The sequence below is a fragment of the Entelurus aequoreus genome, linkage group LG06 (assembly GCF_033978785.1).
Source record: "Entelurus aequoreus isolate RoL-2023_Sb linkage group LG06, RoL_Eaeq_v1.1, whole genome shotgun sequence".
NCBI lineage: Eukaryota > Metazoa > Chordata > Actinopteri > Syngnathiformes > Syngnathidae > Entelurus > Entelurus aequoreus.
The window spans coordinates 66,288,095-66,295,377 of record NC_084736.1 but is presented as its reverse complement, the minus strand read 5'-3'; positions in this window follow the sequence as shown (position 1 = coordinate 66,295,377).

The window sequence follows — 7,283 nt, the reverse complement described above, 5'->3', positions numbered from 1 at the left end:
AGTGAGAGAAATGTTTAAAAATAGATTAAGAAATAGGAAGAAATCAATAAGAATAATTTCATGCAAAATGGAATAAACTCATGCGTACGCCAGATAATGTGGAGGTATTGCAATAAGATATGAAGAAAATGTAGACTGAAGATATGATTATATATATATATATATATATATATATATATATATATATATATATATATATATATATATATATATATATATATATATATATATATATATATATATATATATATATATATATATATATATATATATATATATATATATATATATATATATATATAAAATCAAAATAATGGAACAAATAAAAAACTAGATTAATAACTATAATAAGAGTCGATATGTATAGCATGATAAAGTGATATAAAATAAGTTACATGTTTAGAGGCTGAGGAAGAAGAAAAAAAAATAGAAAAACGCTCTAACTAAAGCATTTGACACAATTAATCACAATATTTTAATCAAAAAACTAGAACGATATGGCATCAGAGGGTTAGTCTTAAACTGGATAAGAAGTTATCGAACGAACAGGAAACAATACGTGAAGCTAGGCAAACACACGTCTACAACGCTAAATATATCCTGTGGTGTACCTCAGGGATCAATACTAGGACCTAAATTATTAAATCTCTATATAAATGACATTTGCAAAGTTACAAAAGATTTAAAGTTAGTATTATTTGCGGATGATGCAACAGCGTTTTGTTCAGGAGAGAACACACAGAAGATAATACAAACAATAACAGTAGAAATTAACAAATTAAAAAGATGGTTTGACAAAAACAGACTATCGTTGAATCTCAGTAAAACTAAAATAATGCTATTTGGTAACAGTGGAAGAGAAAGTCAAACACAAATACAAATAGACGGAATAGAAATTGAAAGAGTAAATTAAACCAAATTTCTAGGTGTAATGATTGATGATAAATTGAACTGGAAATCTCACGTAAAAAAGATACAACATAAAGTAGCAAGAAACACGTCAATAATGAATAAAGCAAAACATGTTCTAGACCAAAAATCACTTCATATTCTCTACTGCTCACTAGTGTTACCATATCTGAGCTACTGTGTAGAAATATGGGGAAATAATTACAAAAGTACACTTCATTCATTAACGGTGTTACAAAAAAGATCAGTTAGAATAATACATAATGTTGGATATAGAGAACATACAAACCCTCTATTTATTGAATTAAAGATACTGAAATTCCATGACATAGTGAATTTGCAAACAGCTAAAATTATGCACAAAGCAAACTATAACCTGCTACCCAAGAATATACAACAATTCTTCTCAAAAAAAGAGGAGAAATATAATCTTAGAGAAAAACGAAATTTAAAACATTTGTATGCACGTACAACACTTAAGACCTTCAGTATATCAGTATGTGGAATTAAATTATGGAATGGATTAAGCAAAGCAATCAAACAATGTACTAATATGATCCACTTCAAGAAACTCTTCAAACTTAAAGTGTTTACAAAGTACAAAGAAGAAGAACCATGACAAACATTCTCAATTTATTTCATCCATCCATTCATTCATTCTCAAAGTAATCTTACTTATCTCATCATATGAAGTATGACTTACTTCACCAATTATTATTATTAAATTATTACTATTATTTATTTATTTATTTTTATTGTGATTACTTATGGAGTTTATTGTGAATAAATTATGAACAGGAAGTGAACAAAAACTTTTAGCAACTGTTATGTAAAGAAAAGGGGTAGGATTAAATAAGCTCTGCTTCTTCCTACTCCTTTTCGAACATGTTGAAAAGAGAAACTGGAAATTGTGATATATCATGTTGTATGCTTGCATGTTCGAAATAAACTCAAACTCAAACGCAAACTCTTCGAGTGTTGTTCGCCTTATCTCTTAGAATGTGCACTCACACACAACCTTGTGTGTGTGTGTGTGTGTGTGTGTGTGTGTGTGTGGCGCATTTGGGAGTGGAAGTTTGAAAATGAATGCATTACGTGTAAGTTTAGAGTCGGTTTAACTTTAAAGTGTAGTCTAACATTCTTAGGTTAGGATATTTTTTAGACATTTGCAGTACACCATACATCTGGGTGGTGAGCTAAGATAAGATAATGGCATAACATAGAATATATAAGGAGGCATGGCAATCACAACAGCTATCAGTTAGCTATAGACTTTTGATAGTATAATTCGAGTAATAAACGAACAAGAATAAATGCATGCTTTTATTTTGTAGAATATCACGCACGACAGGAAGTCAGAGTGCACAAGTGAAGTGTAGCATGACAGCATGCTCGAATGTAACTGACGGACACAAATGATAGTTTAATTAACTTATAGACAGTTTTAGTGGGTTTAAAATGTTACTTAAAATTACATAAAGTAATACGCATAACATTTGAATTAGGAATATTGATTTAGTGTTTATTAGGACATTTAATGCTGTAATTTTAAACTTCATATGCAGGATTGGACACATTTCACAGTGATTGATATCAGTAATGCATTCTTCTCTGTACCAATACATAAAGAAAGTCAATTTTGGTTTGCATTTACTTATAAAAGGGAAAAGATACACCTATACAAGACTACCTGAAGGGTATGTGGAAAGTCCGACAATCTATTCACAAGCAATGCATGCAAGCATGTCCAAATTTGACTCTCCAGGAGGAGGACAAAAGTCTTGATATACGTAGATGACATATTATTAGCATCACCGGATAAGGAAACCTGTAGAAAAGATACATTGGCGTTATTAAATCATCTACATTCTGAAGGACTCAAAGTAAGCAAAACAGAAGTAAAATATCTAGGACAGGGGTGCTCACACTTTTTCTGCAGGCAAGCTACTTTTCAATTGATCAAAACGTGGGGATCTACCTCATTCATATATATAATTTATATTTACTTATTTATGAAATATGTTTTTGTTAACAAGTTAAAGGTGTTTAATGATAATGCAAGCATGTTTAACACATATAGTTAATATTGTTAATAAATTAAAGGTGTTTAATGATAATACAAGAATGTTTAATACATATAGTTAATATTGTTAACAAGTAAAGGTGTTTAAAGATAATGCAAGCATGTTTAACACATATAGTTAATATTGTTAACAAGTTAAAGGTGTTTAATGATAATACAAGCATGTTTAACACATATAGTCAATATTGTTAATAAGTTAAAGGTGTTTAAAGATAATGCAAGCATGTTTAACACATATAGTTAATATTGGTTATAAGTTAAAGGTGTTTAAAGATAATGCTAGCATGTTTAACACATATAGTTAATATTGTTAACAAGTTAAAGGTGTTTAAAGATAATACAAGCATGTTTAACACATATAGTTAATATTGTTAACAAGTTAAAGGTGTTTAATGATAATACAAGCATGTTTAACACATATAGTTAATATTGTTAACAAGTTAAAAGTGTTTAATGATAATACAAGCATGTTTAACACATAGAGTTAATATTGTTAATAAGTTAAAGGTGTTTAATGATAATACAAGCATGTTTAACACATATAGTTAATATTGTTAATAAGTTAAAGGTGTTTAATGATAATACAAGCATGTTTAACACACATAGATTCCTTTCTTTCATGAAGACAAGAATATAAGTTGGTGTATTACCTGATTCTGATGACTTGCATTGATAGGAATCTGACAGTGGTGCTGATAACGTCCGAATGGAGGAGAAAAAAAGTCCTCCTTTCTGTCCAATACCACATGAAAGTGGTTGGTTTTTGGCATCTTATTTGTCCAGCTTCCGTACTCCTTTGTATACACTTTACAAGAAATACATTGGCGGCAAACTCCGTAGCTTGCTAGCTTGTGCACGCCAGCTTTCTGAGACTCTTATTTTGTTAGCGCAGGCAGGATGAAGCAGAACTTTTATTGTGCAACTGTGCAGTCGGTCTTTGGAGTTTTGACGACAGGTACGGCGCCAGAGTCTGTTGAAATAAAGTGTTTCTCGCCTTCCTGTCGGTAATTTTAATGAGCTGGCAGCAGCCAGCGTCATCTCAGAAGACCCTCGGGTGCCGTGAATGTCAATCAAGTGACGAAAGTGACGTCATAGTGAAGATTTATGATCGCTCATTTTTAGGACAATTTTTTTAATGCCTGGCTGGCGATCGACTGACACACCCTCCGCGATCGACCGGTAGCTCGCGATCGACGTAATGAGCACCCCTGATCTAGGACATTGTCTAAACAAAGATGGACCCAATATTGTGGGAAGCAGAAAAACAGCAGTACTACAAGCATCAAAACCACAAACAAAGAAGCAAATTATGTCATTTCTAGGATGAACTAATTACTGTAGAAGTTGGATACCAAATTACGCTGAAATAGTAGCTCCTTTAAGTAAATTAATGTATGAAAAAGATCTAAAAATGTCAACACTTGTAGAGTGGAATTTAGAAGCTAAAGCAGCATTCTGTAAAATAAAAATAGAATAGGATGTGCGGTTGTTACAGCAACGAAAGTTTTGAAAGCTATCAAATGACCATCAAATTACTCAATGCAAGCTGCACAACTAGTGGCACTAGAGCATGTAAATTAATGAAAGATCAAAATGTTACAATATACACAGATAGCCAATATACATTCTTAACAGTACACACATTTGCACAACACTGGCAAAATAGAGGAATGATAACGTCAACAGGAAAACCTGTAACACATGGAGAACTATTAAAAGAATTATTAAGAGCGGTACAGTTACCAGCTAAAATAGCAATATGCAAATGTGCGGCACACACCAACGGAACGGACGCAATATCACGTTTGCGGACAAAACTGCAAAATAAAACAGCAGAAGAAGAAATACACGTTTTTAAACTACAATCTAGCGACATGAATAATGATATACTAAAAGACATGCAACAACAAAGTACTCCAAAAGAAAAAGATGAATGGAAAAAAAACAAAAAAAAAACAAAAAACGGAGCCACGTTGAACAAAGAAGACATCTATGTATGTCCAGACAATAAACCAATCTTAGCAAAAAATCTGTATAAGTGGGCAGCAGTTTTGAGCCATGGTTGTACTCATGCTCATGCATACTACCTACAGCTTTTATTCTTATTCAAAACATTTTACAGGTCATGCATGACTCACAAGGGAATATGTGCCCACAACGAGGCCAATTCCCCAAAACCACAACACCCGTTCCAACATCTATGCATGGATTTTATTGAACAAAATAGAAGTGAAGAAAAACAGTATTGTCTGGTCATAGTAGATGCATTTTCAAAGTGGGTAGAAATATTTCCTAAAGGAAAAGCAGATGCGCTAACAGTAGCAAAAGCATTATGCAAAGATATAATGCCAAGATAGGGCATAACTAAATCTATACAGTGACAATGGACCTCATTTTGTAAATCAATTAATCAAGAAATGCTAAGGCAAGAACGACGGACTATGCCGTCTGTTCGACAGATCTGATCCTAAAACCCAGGTCCAAATATAAGAACCTGTGTCCCATGGATAGTCTCGTGGGCCTACAATGAATCACTGATGTTTTCGGTAGCTCCCAATACCACCTCCACAACACTACTTCCAGTAAGAAACTTAAAAGGATTCCCACCACAGGAACAGACTGGCCAAATTACTGGTGGTACCTCACAGGCTATCCAATACGGGGGAAATGGGACACTCTGGTCACTACATATATTATACTATAGTATATATTATATTTATTATTGTACTTATTTTGTGTCTGGTTTTGTATTTGTTTTGTATCATCCCGTGAGGTGTATATTATTTTTTTGTTATATTTGGATGTATTTGTTTAGTTTGTATGCTTGTGAATCTGGGCTATCCATTAAGTAAGACTACTTATTATGTTGAAGGGGGCAGGAAATATAAGATTTTCTTCATCCTGTTCCTTCTCAAGCATAGGTGTGTAAATATGTGTTTAGTTGCTAAAGTTTAATTGTCTATTGATAATGAATGAATGAATGAATGAACTACTGGCCCCGGGAGATAGCGAAGAAGAAAATTATTTAAAAGTCAAATAACTCTGAAACATCAAGGCCCAAATCTAGTGTTAACCATATCACTCCCTGATAGACAGATTAGACCACCCAATGCCACACTGTTCAACACATCCTGCTGGGGTTTCCAATTATGGGCATGGTCAAGTGGACTAGACCCATATTTCCCGGTGATTGTTTGCATGAATCAAACCATGCGCAACACCGAACAACCCAGAGTGAACACCTATACTAAACGCGCGAGTCACAGTTGTAAGCGTACCATTTGATGATGTGGATAAATGTTCAAAGTAACAACTGGTGTGTAATAATTGGCTCCTCCTTTGGCTGTTAAGTGGTTACTCGTGGCAAAAATGTTTAATTGAAGTAATCAGCAAAACAACTCCTGAATGGAATTGCACTACATGGGACAAAATCTACCCTGTAACCAAAGAAACAAAGCAGAAACCATATTTGATAAACATGTGACAAAAGCTAATTACACTTGCATTAACATGCTAGGCTCTGGACAACACTTAGGAAACGTATCATCAGACAACTGCTTACACATAGTAAATGTATCAATATTTGTACGAAAATTGTTAACACGCCTGAACAGTTTGATACCCGAACATTGGAAAATAACTACACGTGATGTAAACTGGCAAAGTGTTGGAGATCCAACTTATATCGATACAATAGGTGTCCCCAGAGGTGTACCTGACGAGTACAAATTGGTAAATCAAATTGCAGCTGGATTCAAATCATCCGTCTGCTGGTGGTGTACGATTAACAAGAATGTTGATAGAATAAACTATGTCCACTACAACGTACAGAGACTAGGAAATTGGACACAGGCCGGATTTGAAGCCGTCGCTGATCAACTCGCCGCCACCTCCCTTATGGCCTTTCAAAACCGTATGATGCTAGACATGTTGTTAGCGGAAAAAGGAGGGGAGTGCGCAATATTGGGTGAACAGTGTTGCACGTTCATACCAAACTACACTGATGCAGAAGATAGCCTGACCAGAGCACTGGAAGGCCTGCGCACTCTCAACGGTAAAATGAAAGAGCACTCCGGCATAGATACATCTATGTGGGATGGATGGTTGGATGTGTTCGGCAAATACAAATCCTTGGTATCATCAATTCTAGTATCTATGGCTGTGTTTGCAGCAATACTGACGTTGTGTGGATGTTGTTGTATTCCCTGTCTGCGTTCTGTGCTTAACCGTCTGATTACTACAGCGATTAGCCCAGCAGATGATAGAACTGTTCAGATGCACCTTCTGGCGG